Here is a 13,702-nt window from a genome sequence, read left to right as displayed (position 1 = left end):
GCCTAATTCCTCCTTCTTACGGTTGCGGAAACTAGGGCCAAAAGGAGGGATGGGACTCGTGCAAGGCCAGGCAAGAGTGGCAGTGGGGTCAGCACCCTGGTCGCCTGACACCCAGAGGGGAGGGGGTCCGACCTCCATTTATTGATGGAAATAGTAGCCTTGTCATTCAAATACTGATTCTGAGTGCATAGAAGCCATTTCAGAAAGGAAAAAAATAAAAAAAAAAAAATAAAAATCAGTGCTGTGACCCCCCAGAAAGAAAGGTGAAGAGAGTCAGAAGAGAAGGACAGAACCAGAATCTTAATCTTTGCTTTCCACCTCATATGTGCGAAGTCACTTCAGCTGTGTCTGACTCTTTGTGACCCCTTGGACTGTACCCCACCCGTCTCCTCTATACATGGGATTCTCCAGGCAAGAATTCTAGGGTAACCAGCAAGAATTTATTTCAGAAAAGGGATAAAAACGGAATTATTAAATTGACTATGAGGGGAATGTGTGGACCTTACTTTCTAGGAATTCCAAACTCAGAATACAGCAAATAACGTTAAAGGGCTTTATTTCTTTCCTGGTGGCTATTAATTGTTTCATGATGTTGGTGATGACACTGTTGATTCCTGCCTGCCAAGACTTGCGCCATTTCTGACTTTTTCCTTTTAGACACTAGTTATTCACATCCTGCCCTAAATTTATAGCATTGAAGCAGGCCCTGGGGTTATTTAGGCAGTGAGGGCAGTGGACTTTACTTTTCACCAGCCTCCTCTGGGCCCCATCCCCCTACCCCCACCCCCTCCAAAGGGCCCAGGATCAGCTGTCAGGCAGCGAGCTGGAGGCATCCCAGGCCCCCTGCCCGCCAGCCCCTGCTCAGCACTGCCTCCCAGCAGATCAGCAGACCTGAGACAAGCCCCCGGGCAGGGTCTAGCTTTTCCAACCAGCCCCCTTTCATCACTCAAATCACACACAGGCTCCAGTTCAAGGGAGCGCCTGGCACCACATTAGGTCCTCCAGGTATCAGACAGGAGAGAGAAGGCTGGGGGCAGACAGAGAAAGAGCTTAATGTTCTGTCCCTGAAGAGCCTGCCATCAGAGGCAAGAAGATATTCTTCCACTATCATTCTTGTCTTCCTTTCTCCCCTAATTGGGAAGAGATGTAAGTTCAATTCTGTTGGGGTTTGCAGAGCCCAGATGCAATCAAGGGGAATGCAGACTCCGGTGCTTGGCTGGCCCTGCTCCCTGTGAATCCCACAGTGACCGAGTGGCATGCTCTCTCTAAGGGCTTGGGCTCCAGCCCATCACCCCATTATCCTGCGGTGTTGTGCGGGGCAGAGGTTGACAGAAGCTAGTGGAGACCTGCACTTGTGGGCAACGTCTTTCCTCTGGACCAAGTCTCACTGTTAAATGCATTCACCCTGCAAAAGAGAGGACAACTGAGCTCATCAGTATGATTGTTTATAATAATCACCATAACAATGGCAACACGCTCTCCTGTGTAGGAGAAAATGACATTGCTGACCTTCAGCAGAAGCGGAGCTCGGCGATGTTCTGCTGGACTTGTGATGAGGACTCCTAAGGAGCCTTCTTGATAAAGGGAGCTCTGGCTCACTGGCCAGCTCACTGCTGAGAACAGAGATTAAGGCCCAGAGCCTCCCGTGTCCTGGCAAGTGAAGAGAGGACTCCCATACTTTCATCCCTTTTTCCTCCTCAGAAGAGAACAAAACTAGAGAAAAGGGATGTCAGAGAAACCCAGGTTCAAATTCGGACTAACTGGACGATCTTGGGACAGTTCCTTGGCTTTCTAATCATCAGTTTTTGCATCTAGAAAGTGGGGTGGTAACACCTGCGAAGACCAGACTTGTGAGGACATGGAGTCAGGTAGGCACACTGCCAACTGCAGTAATGGAAGCAAGGTGGGCACCCAATACATGTTAGCATGTACCACTTTATGACGACAATTATGAGCAACTGAAGGGCAGGTATCCCTTTGTCTAAATGAAGAAGCCTGGAATAAGTAGGTGCTCCCCTATAGGTTCTGATCTCAGAGGAATAAACTACACTGGCTCTGTCCTCGCCGTCTTACTCCCACTCTGGAAGGCCCTGCCTGTGTCTGCCCACAAGACACTGCATCCTCAGAAAGCCAGGCAGCCCAGCTCTGGCTGGAGTTCGGAGAGTGACTGCCCTCTGAATCAGGCTGGGAAGTTAACATGGAGTTTGTGGCTGGTGAGGGCGGCTAAACAGAGAAGGACCTCAAAAAAGCATCTTCATGCTGTCTCTCAGGCAGTGAGGGTCCACCGCTTTCTGATTCCTATACACTCGGGAATGTCCTCCGAGGCAGCTCAGCTCCTCCAGTCCTCCCCCGTCTGTCTGGAAGAAGCAGGTGGATGGGGCAGTGAGGGCCGACTGCAGCTGGGAAGTCCCTGTGCTTCCACACAGGAAGGGAACTAGGCAGAATCTCCGTCTGCAGCACTGTCCCGTGGGTGCGTGGGAGAGAAGGAGGGACACCAATGGGATGGGGAGACGATGTAGCCACCCCAAAAGCAGACGGGTATCTCTAAGGCGCCCAACTCTTTCTCTCAAACACCAAACAAGAGGTTGGACTGTAGATTCAGCAGCTGAGAAGGCGTGGCTCTCAAAAGGACCTTTAGAACTTTAAGACAGCATCCCCGTTAGACAAATGTGTTGTGCTCTCCAACTCACAGCGAGCATCGTGTGTGATTCTCGTGAAGCAGAGCATGCGGGCCAAGGATATCATTTCCACTGTATAGATGAGGAAACAGAGGCATGGAGAGGCTTAGCCAGGGATTACACGGCCAGACCGGTAGTATGTCTCCTTTTGGGGGGATCTCTTAGGAAAAAAACTAGCAAAGAGGACCCTTTCTCGTGCCTTCAGTGTCCCGCACAGACCAGCAGTGAAAGTCACACGCTGGAGCGGAGCCCTTTGCCCCATCCTCACCTCCCATGTCTGAAGCCTGGCGGTCTCCGCTCCCGCCTCGCCCCCTGCAACCTTCTCACCCAGGACGCACAGGAGTCTTTAGATGGATCCAGAGGCCCATTCACATAGGTTTAGGGCTGCAGTTGGCTGAGCCTCCCAGAGAATATTCTCCTCCCAGAGCAGCATTCTTGATGGATGGAGAAAGGGAGGGAGCTTAGGGAGAGAAGCTGAGGATACAGGCACACCAGCTCCACTTGGGGGAGGTTGAGTGAGAAAGGAGAGAAATCCCGCCTTGTTTGATTTGGAGCCTTAACAGGCTGGCTACTGTCTAAAGTACACAGGAACGTGGGCTTTGTGAAGGGCCGAAAGGGGAGGAGAGAGGCGGCTGACATCTTTATGAATGGCGCTGAGAATCCTGGAGGAGGTGCCCGGTGGCTGCATCCTGGATCACTGTCCCCAGCGCCCAGCCAGTGGCCCACCACTCTTCATTCATGGGGCCTGGCCCACACACTCCAGTCTGGCCCATCAGACCGGACCCTTTGTCCCAGTCCATGTTGGTGGTGGGACGGGGGGGCGGCTGCCTCTGCACTGCGCCCGCCTCAGCATCCACTGGCAGAGGTGAGGTGGGGGGGTGGGAGACGGAAGGGCCCACCCACTGGGGGACATGTCCCTGCCATGAAATGGGGGAGGTTCAGGACGGGTGGGGCAAACGAAAGGGGACAGGCCTCTTAGAGCCGAGGGAGATGGAGCTGGCGGTGGCACCCGCGGTCTCAGCTTTGGAAGCTAGAGGCAAGCCTGCTAAGGAGACCATGCTCCACCCAATGGTCACAGCTGACACTGGCTTCCTGCCCACAGCTCCAAGCGTGCAGCCCCCAACCCAGTCCCCGTGCCACTCAAGGCCCCCTAAATGTATGCACGGGCACAGTCGCAGCCAGCGTTCCCATGCTCAGCACCGACTGCTTGCCACCCTCCCAACCTCTGAAAGACAGCAGACTGGATGCTGAAAGCCTGCCAAAGTACGGCTGCCTTCCAGCACCAGAAATACCTCCCGTGATCCGAGGGGCTACCGGACTGACATCTATTTGTGGGGCTGGAGCTGCTACTGTGACAGAGAGGACTTCCCCTGGGGGTGGGCTGGTTGCCCATTTGGGCTTATTCTGCCCTAAAGTCTCAGGCTTGCTTGCAAAGGCCTTCGGAGGCCTGCTCAGCCAGACCTGCCTCTGCAGGAGCAACCCTTCTTTCTCCCAGGGAAAGTTCGGCTCCATTCCGTAGTGTGCCTTTGTCCTGTTCTCTCCCACTCCTCTGATCCTCCTCTCCAGCCCAAGCCACCCATCTGGGGACCAGCAAAGAAGAGCCTGGGGCCTGGGGTGGCAATGCAGCAGGCACCGGTGATTTTGCAGGACTGAGGATCCAGGAGCACCGTGGCCTGTAGAGGTGGGTGGCTGGGGGCAGGGAAACCCTGTTGAGCTACAGTCTTCCAAAGATGAGGATTGGGCTTACGGCAAACATCTGCCCACCCATCCCTCTGTTCATCTGATAGACATTTACTAAACACCCACCACTTGCCCAGAGCTGTGCTTGGGCTGTGACCATCGCTCCTGATGGGCATGAGGAGGAACAGCAAGGGTCTGGCAGAGGCTTGATGAGTCCCCAGGGGCCATGAGTTTCATATCAGCTGAACAGGATGAGAAAGAGGACATCAAAGCCCACACAGATACCAGGAAACTCAGGTCCCAGAAACATGTAGACGGGTCTGAGGGCACGGAACCTGTGAGCATGATTATCTACACAATTTCCCTTAGAAAAATACGTGTGGAGGAAATAATCATGTACTATGTACCATTCCATTTAAGAAGTCTAATAAAGTCACTCTTAATAAGTAATATTTGTGGAATGAATGAATGAATGGATACCCAGTGATCAAAAAGATAGGATTATTGGAGCACCTTTGAAGATCAAAGGCTCATATATATTGCCATTGCCTCAGAGGGTGTTATATCTAAATATACAGCATGAATCCGAGTTGTTCTTTTTTTATTCCCAAGATATATTGTTGTAATAATGTGCTTAACTAATAAGATCTATATTTGTTTTAGCCTATCAGGACTAAAAATCTGAACAAATCTTTCCATTTTAATAACACTATTAAAATCTTCTAACATTTCTATATGTTTCCATTTTAGCTCTCATAACTCTCTGAAGATTGAAAGTAAGAATTCCCATTTTACAGATGGACAAATCAAGGCCCAGAGAAGTTAAGGGAACTTTAACAGGTGCCTCCCAGTAGACCGAGTAGTGTCCTTGCCATTGTTGTGCGGGCCACAGGCACCCCCATCACGTCACAGGACTCAGACCTCAGTCTGTGCTCTGTAGCAATGTGCAAACTGGGTGGCATCGGGTCACGCTACCTGCAACAGGTTTTCCTGCCTGGCTTCTCTCTCTCCCTCCCTTTCTTCACTGTTCATTTGAAAGGGAGAGGGGAGACTGGGGTGAAGGAGGCAGTGAGTGGAGAAGCTTGTTTCATTTTACCTCCCTTACTCTTCCTTCTAGGGTTGGTTTCTGGACCACAGGAGGTAGGATTAGAAAGTTATTTAAATTGCTACCAAAATCAAAATCGTCCCAAGACAATTAAATTGAGGCATAAGGAGATCAAACCAGTCTATCCTACAGGAAATCAACCCTGAATATTCATTGAACGGACTGATGCTGAAACTGAAGCTCCAATATTTTGGTCACCTGATGCAAAGAGCCGATTCATTAGAAAAGACCCTGATGCTGGGAAATATTGAAGGCAGGAGAAGGGGACAGCAGAGGATGAGATGGTCGGATGACATCACCAACTCAGTGGACATGAGTTTGAGCAAGATCTGGGAGATGATGAAGGACAGGGAAGCCTGGCGTGCTGCGGTCCATGGGGTTGAAAAGAGTCGGACACGACTGAGCGACTGAACAACAGCAAAAAAAAAAAAAAAAAGAGAGAGAGAGAGATGGAACCTCCTCAAGTCATGCACACTTCATTAGAGAACCAGAAGGTCCTAATTTTCAGCTTCAAGCTTTATCAGTTAGGTATTTCCAAGCCTACCACTGCCTATCCTGGGTTGAGCTGACCAGACCCATGCTCCATGTATCAAACAAATAAAGACATTTTCCAAAATCTTCTAGCATCTTCTTCAAATCATATTCCTTAATAAATTGTGGTTTATATTCAGTCTAACCAAAGTTAAGACGGTAGGCAAGGCTGTCTGGATGGAGAGACAAGATCAACTTATAAAGAGAAATAAATAATAATATAGAGTAACTTATGATAATTGCCTGGAGGACTGCCAACAATAAATACTAAAGAAGTCCAAAGAAAAGAACAGGTATGGATCAGGAAAGACAGCTTAAACAAATTCATTGTAGCTGCACAGGACATTACAAAGAATAACCAGTGAAAGCCACAAGAAGACAAATTTCAGCTAATTAACGGTGAGAAAAGAACTTTTGAGAAATGAGCTAATTTCTGTGGATGAAGTAAATATTACATTTTCCCCAGAATACTTTACTTAATTGAAGGGGTGATTGCACAACATAACAGGTGAGTCTACATTTATTTCTCTCTCTCTCTCTCTCTCTCTCTCTCTCTTTTTTTTGGTTGTTCTTTAAGGCCCCTGCTGCCCTAAGAATTACGTGTGATTTCTTTTAGGGTTTCTTGTGATTTTTTTTTCCCCCTTCTCTTTTCTTTATACCAGAGGCCTGTGGCCACGAGAGGGCAGTAGACGGAGCTTATCGGAATACTCAGACGTATTGAGTAAACTCGCGTGTGCTCTGATCGCCAACAGGGACTAGGCAGATCCTGCGAAGTCGCTGGGGTCCAGCTCGCAGGCCTGTTTCGCAAAGCCGCGTGCAGAGGCTGCGGGGGAACCGAGATTCTACAGGACGTGGAAGCAAGCAAGTTAAGGTACCAAGGCACTGCCATCCGGAATCCAGGCGCCTCTCACCTTGATGTATTAAAACAAGTTATTGTACTGCTACCTCTCTGATTCCCCTGCCAGGGAGGCTTCCTGGGTCTGGACATAGAAAGCTCCCAGCTGGTCTCAGCCTCCCTCACTCGCCAGATGCCCAGGGTCTCTAACCGGAGTCCGAAACTTGCAATTCAGAGCAAGGCTCGTCTTCACAGAATAAAAATGGTAATTAATAATAAAAAAACAACTTCAAACATCATTTGACAGCTTGTTGGCTTTCTGAGATTCACGAGCAGACGGAATCTGCTTGCACAAATTCCGAGAGCCCCCTTCTTAACCTCATCAGCCAAAGGCCGGTCCCCCCCCCAACAAGCACCCTTCAAATTAAAGACGAAGAGGGGCTGTGCAGTATGCGCGCGGTGACAGGTGATGCTGGCGGGGTGTGGGGGGGTTGTGCCCACGTCCCCACTGACCTCACCCACCCACTCCGCTTCAGTCCTGAGCTCCCCACGGCCCGCGGGGCTCGGCGAGGCCCCCACCCTAATTCCCAGGCCCCAGCACGATTGGCGTGCCCACCCCCCGCACCGCCCCCCCCCCCAACGCAATCCCGCTTTGGCCACTTAAGGTGGCTGGCGGGTCCGGGCTGGAGTTGGGCGCCGAGCAGACAGCGGGGCGGCCTCCCCCGGCCCAAGCTGGTTGTCCTTTGTTGACAGCTGGCGGAGGAGGAGGTCCGGGGGTGGGGGTGGCGAGGGGGGTGGCGGGGGGGCGGGGGGGAAGGGGCAGGGGGCTGGCTGCAGAGGGCGGTGCCAGCGGCGGGCGCGGCCCCCGTCCCGGCGGGCGCGGCCGGCAGGGAGGGGGTTAAGGCGCGCGGCCTCTATGATAATGAGCCGCCTGGTAATATAGGGGGGCCGGCGCTCAGGGCCCTGCCGCCGCCGCCGCCGCCGCGGGAGCCGAGCCGCCGGGCGCAGCGCCGTCCGCGCCAGACTGGAGCGGGAGCGCGGCCGAACGCAGTTGCTGGGAATTTTTCAGCCGAGAGGGCAGGCGATCCAGACACAGGGACCCCGCGATCCAGACAGGGACCCCGCGCGAGCTCGGGAGCCGTGGGGAGCCCGGAGGCTGCCGGAGCGAGCGGAGCCAACCTCGAAATAGATCCGGAGAGCCAGGTTCCCGGAGGAAATGGGACTGTGAACGAACCCGGGGAGCGAAAAGGGAAGGAAGCGCCGCGATTGCTGATGTCAGAGGAGCCCGGAAAGTCGCGCTGGAAAAAATCTGAAGACAGCCGGGGCTCTGCTGCTTCCCAAGGAGAGACCACCGCCAGCCACCACCACCGCCGCCGGCCCCCCCCACGCCCCCTCGGCGCTTCCCGGTTCTCCCCGCGAGCCGGCCACCGCGCCCGGCGGGGCTGCCACCGGGCGGCGGAGGACGGTGGGGCTCGCGGGCCGGAGACCGAGGGGCCACTTCAGGAATACAGATAAGTGGCTGGTGGCTTGACGTGGATTTTAATGAATTTGGACTCCATGTGGATGCGGTCGCCCGCGTGATCGCGAGCCGTGGGCAGCCGGAGGAGCAGGCAGCGCGCCGGCCTCGGTAGCCGGCGGCCGAAGCGGTCGGACCGGGGACGGAAGGACAGACCGACATCTCCGAGCTGGGTAAGCGGCGCCCGAGGCAGGGCGCTCAAGGTCCGCGGCGCCTGCCCGCCGCCCGATCCTCCCGAAGCGCGCTCGCCCCGCGGCGGCTTCCCCGGCGCCCCGCCTCCGCGGGGTCCCAGCCCCGAGCGCCCGGGCTCGGCTGCGGCCGGCGAGTCCCCGCGCCGGGCCGGCCACTTTCGCGGGCCGGAGCGCGGCGCCCGCGCGCGCGCGCATGTGTGCGGGCTTCACGCGGTGCGGCCGCCTCCCTCCCCGCTTCCCCGCCGGCGCCCCGCTTCCCCGCCCGGCTGCTGGCGGGCGGCGCTCCTCCGCGCGCCTCCACGGCGCACCTGCCGGCGAGCTGCGGCTCCGGGCAGCGCGGGGGTGGCGGGTCTGTCCCGAGAGCTGCGGCCCCAAGCGGGCCTACCCGGACACCGCACCCGCAGGAAAGCCGGGTCCACGGTGGCCGCCGCTCGACTGGGGTTTGGGGGGAGGGCGGCGTTCACTCTGGAGCCCAGAGACCCTGGAGGCCACTGGCGGTTTTTCGGAGCAGGGGACTCAGGAATCCTAGGCGCAGCTTCCCGAGGCTCAGGGAAGGAGTCCAAGGCACGGAATGGGGCAAGTGCTCTGGGCGCCCTGGCGGTGAAGCGCCCATCACTGCCACCCCCCCCCCCACCCCGGCCCCAGGTCTGAGCTGCAGGAGAGGGTCGGGGACTGAAGGATGAGCTTATTTCGGGTCTGAGGGGCCCCTTATAAGCCACTTTAGGATATTTCTCTCCTTAGGCTTCTTCCTGCCCCACCCCACAAGTGATGTAGATCTTAGAAAATTCTAGCCCTATTTTTCCATCCCACAGGTAATCTCTATACATACGTTAATCATGGTCTGGATGGTCAGAGAGAGAGCCATCCCGAAACTACCAAGCCAGGCCCCTGACGAATGTCCACCTGTTTGGCATGATTCTTGCCCTAGTAAAGAGCTACCTACTCAGACTTACCTGAGCTACCTGCTCAGAGGGATGGAGTTGGAAGGAGTCAGCTGTTTCTAGAAATGAGAGCCCCATGCAGTGGGTAGAGGAAATATCATCGGTCTCCTGTAAGAATCTAAGATCCTAGGGCAAGCGTGGCATATCCTAGCAGTGGGTAGACACGGGACACAAGACAGGACCAGCTCAAGGTGGTGGCTTGGGGACCCAGCAGCTTGGAGGAATCTACAGAGATCTGGGAACCCACTCAATCCCCTTCCTTCTCTCCCTGAGCACAGTGGACAAGGTTATGAGCGGCAGATGAGGACAAGTACCTGGGCTGGGCAGGACTGGACCTTCTGGGAGCTGGGAGTCAGGTTCAGCTCAGCCTCCACCCCCACCGCACACAATAGTAGGCTCCTGTCTCGCTGGGCTTCTTTCCCAGACCTTGAAGCTTCACTCTTCCCTCTGGGCAGGCTTTGGGTTCCGGGGCCTTCCCCAGAGCGACAGAGCCTGGGGAAGAGATAGCTCTGGCTGGAAGAATTCAGCTCTTCCCAGTTGAAATGCACAACTTTTGTGCAGTCACCCCAGAATGCTCCAGGAGTTGCTAGCAGCTATCTCTCCCGTGACCTCCTGGCAAGAAGAGAAGAATTCATTAACTTTCCCTTCACCCCCATCTAGTACCTTTTGAAGTAATTACCTAGGCTCTCCCCTCCTTGGCCTGGGGCGAGGGGGTCCAGAGGAAAGGTGGGTAAACTAAGAGCCATCTGCCAAGATGCCCTGCTGAGGTTTTGCTTTTCCCCTTCTTCCACCTGGCATCTCTGCTTCCACCCACCCTTCCTCATCCCAGAGCCTCGCCGGCTGCCAGCGTCACCTGAAAGAGCAGTTCCGCTCAGCCCTCCAGCCAGCCCTCTCCGGGCACCGCTGATAACGGCAGGGCAGGGCGGGCTGCCCTCTCTGCTCCCTCACTGTCCTCAGCAAATCGTATTAGGATGGGGCAGATTGGCTTGCAGAGCAGCTAAATGGAAATGACATGTACAACGCTGTGCAATGGAGACGCGGCTGAGGAGTGTCAAGGTGGGAAGTGATGGAGAGTGGGAAGGGCCCCTCCGCCCAGGACCGAGAATCTGGCAAGGGGATTTCACCTGGCCCTTCTCTTTGACAGGATGTAAGGACCACGGTCACTCAGCCTGGTGCCAGACAGGGGGACTGGTTGGCCTTGCAGCCCTAGGCTAAATGAGTAAATGGTGGTGTCCCATCACCCCCAAAGAAACGATGCAATTACAAGGTTGGTGGCCCTGCTTCAGATCTGCCCTGAACACCCATCCCTGTTCCCGAAGCGCCAGGGAACATTTGCCCCCTCCAGCCTCTAGGCCATCAGAGCTGCAGGCATGTCAGATGCAAAAGTTCTCCAGTGGTTGTAGTGGAGTCTGAGCTTAACGTGAGGTTCCAGAGACACCCCTTGAAGAACAGCTACTTCTCTACCAGGCTCCTTGCCCACTTCCAGATCCTTCTGGCGATTCTGTTCATCTTTATTTCATGGGCACATTACAAGGAAACACATGAGCAGGAGGGGAGGCCAGTGACACAGTTAAATATACACGGCGGCAGCTGGCAGCAGCCTCAACTCGCCAGTTCAGGTGCCATGAAATATTTATGGCGCTGGAGTTGTCACTGTTGGGGGAGTTTCTAGTCTCTGTCCTGCCTCCTCTGCTACGGCTGCCTCTCCAAGCTCTGGGGTTTGGTGCAGGGGGAGGCGATCTCTGTCTCCAGGAGCGATATCCTTCCCCCGCCCCACCCCCACCCCAGCTGTCTCCCCGCATTGCCACACAGCTGTCTCCACACACGCAGACGGGGGTGGGGGGGCCAGTATCATCTGTGTCCATCACAGCCGAGGGGAAGAGAGACGCCCCAAGCCAAGCCCGCAGCCCATACCCCCCCCACCCCGCCCCGTTCTGATCATAAAGAGACCGGAGCATCGTGTTACTAGAGTCTGTGAACTACAAATAAGTCAGGATGGTCAACCGGGAAACTGGCAGGAGCAGGCTTTGAGGTGCTGGAGTTTTAGAGCTCGTGGACACAGCCACCCCCAGCGCTGCTGCCCTCGCCCAGGGCCAGTCTGCTATCAGGTCATCCTAAGAGCATCTTTCTCCCCTTCGCAGATGCTCAGTTCCAACAATAATGAACGGAACCGATTCCCTTATGGGAAACAGTTTTTTTTTTTCCCCAACTTAGTTACAAAGATTTCATGCCTGATTAGAGTAAATGAGGGGTGGGGGGGGTGTTCCCTTCTTGTCTGGTTGTTTCTAAAGGTGAGCTCTGTGGAGACAGAGAAAGGCTGTTCTTCCTGCGGATGGGGGGAGGGGGGTCAAACAGCCAGTCCCAAGGGCCAGGAGGGATGAAGGTAAAAGCTGGACACCCCCTTACTCCCTGGGCGTAGCCCTCAGCCTCTCCAGGCCTCCGTTTCCTGGCCTTTGGGGCATAGGGAACTTCTACTCTTCTATCTGGGATTCAAGGGCAGAAATAGAGGCCAGAAAGTTCTTTGTTGGGGAGCCCAGGCCCTACTGGGAACGTGTAAAGGGAGAGGAAGAGGGGAGGCGGGGAGAGGAGAGAAAAGGCCCCAGCAGTGCAGGGGCTCCTGCTCCCACCGTGGGTTCAGCGTTGGTCCCTGCCCTGGCCTGGTCCTGTCTCCTGCAGGGTGGGGGTGCTCCCCGTGCCCCCCTCTCCTCACCGCAGGCCATCCGCCCTGTCTCCCCTCGGCCCCCAGCTCAGCCCGGGCTCCCACTGACCCTTTTCTCTACCCCCCCTCCGCTGGCACCAGCATCCTCCTCCCAACCCCTGCCGGCCGGCCCCTCCCTGGGGCTCTGCCAGCTGTTGGCCTGGCAGCAGGCTGGCCCACGGGGATGCTGGCGGGATGGTGGGGAGAGTGGATGGAGGGGACACACTGGGTTCACGCGGGCCTCCAAGGCCGGAGCTCCAAGCTCAGGCTACAGACTGCTTGACACCTGCACATCAGCCCCGTGGGGGATGGGCCTGAGGCTGGGTTCCCTCCCCTCGGGGAACGCCTGAGTTGGGTGAGGAGTCCCTGCCTTGGCCCTCGGAGACAGACCACTTGCTCCAAGGCTTGGTCAAAGCACTTCCCTCTCCCCAGACCTGGAGCCCTGAACTAGGCAGGGAGGGAACCCAGCAGACCGACCAGAGATGCAGACCAAGATACAGGCGTGCCAGACGCACGTGGTGAGACTCAAGTCAAGATGCAGGAGCAGTCGCAGACAGGCTGAGGGAGGCGGGGTGACAGAGGACAGAGAGCCTGATGGGGAAAGGGGGGCGGGAAGGGCTGAGAGCAAACTCAGGGACAGCCGGTGGGAAGGACGGGGCAGAAAGACCCTCGGGTCCTCTCGGGCCCTCAGGGAGCTGAACTGGGAAACCGAAGCTGCAGGTTCTCTCCACTAGAGGGGGCGCTTGAAAACCAAGCTGGGCCGTAAACAGTGGCTTTTGTAGAGGGTTTTTTTGTGTGTGTGTTTTCTGATTTGTTTTGTTGTTTGCTTTGTTTTAGGAGAAGGAAAAATATAGTTAAGATATATTAGAAACTCCCAGCTGTCACTGCTCTGAGACCACAACTGGTACGGTCCCGTTGCCGGTGGGATGTCTGGGCCCCGTCTGGTGGCAGGGGAGCAGGACAGGGCGCCTGCGGCATTAAGAGGGGGGCCAGGGTGGGGAAGCCGCTCCGGGAGGGGCCTGCCGGGTTGGCAGGATGTGTCTGGGGGCCGGAGGGGTGGGCGGGCGTTCTCAAGCAGTCCTGGCCGCCAGCTGGCCCCGCCACGGAGAGGCTCTAGCCTCTCTTTATCAGCAATGCAAGTTTTTGGCCCGACCCCAAGGTGCCTTCACAGGCCTTCCTCTTCTCCCAGCCCCCCTAAACGTGCATTTTCCAAACAGTCTCAGGTGGTGGTAAGACTGCTCCCGAGGAGACTTTTTAAAAGAGACCTTTCAGGAGCTGAACGCATGTCAGCGTTGTATCACTGATTTCATCTTTGTCTTCATACTCTCTGTGGGAGCCTTTCTCTGAATTATAATTCCCCCTTTCATTTCAGCAGAGGACAATATGGATCAGGGTCCAGAGGCTTTTCTCATCTGAACAGACAGTAACCATCTGATGGGGGTGGGGAAGATATTAAAAGTTTGGGGATGGCAGCGGGCCAGAAAGGAGCATCTCTTAGGATCTGATGGTGTCAGCAGGCCGGAAAGG

General features: G+C 55.5%; 1 protein-coding gene across 1 annotated transcript in view; it reads left to right on the top strand.

The window, feature by feature from the left end:
- The first annotated feature begins 8,275 nt into the window (after positions 1-8,275).
- The window catches only part of PLXNA2 (plexin A2), a 232,718-nt gene continuing 227,291 nt past the window's right edge, over positions 8,276-13,702 (top strand). Inside the window, exon 1 of the mRNA XM_040263761.1 lies at positions 8,276-8,518. The gene's annotated coding sequence lies outside the window, so the exon portion shown is untranslated. The remainder of the gene's footprint in view (positions 8,519-13,702) is intronic.

The sequence above is a fragment of the Oryx dammah genome, unplaced genomic scaffold, assembly GCF_014754425.2.
Source record: "Oryx dammah isolate SB20612 unplaced genomic scaffold, SCBI_Odam_1.1 HiC_scaffold_21, whole genome shotgun sequence".
In the NCBI taxonomy this organism is placed as follows: Eukaryota; Metazoa; Chordata; class Mammalia; order Artiodactyla; family Bovidae; genus Oryx; species Oryx dammah.
Note: the sequence above shows the minus strand (reverse complement) of the source record. Positions and strands in the feature narration are given on the sequence as shown.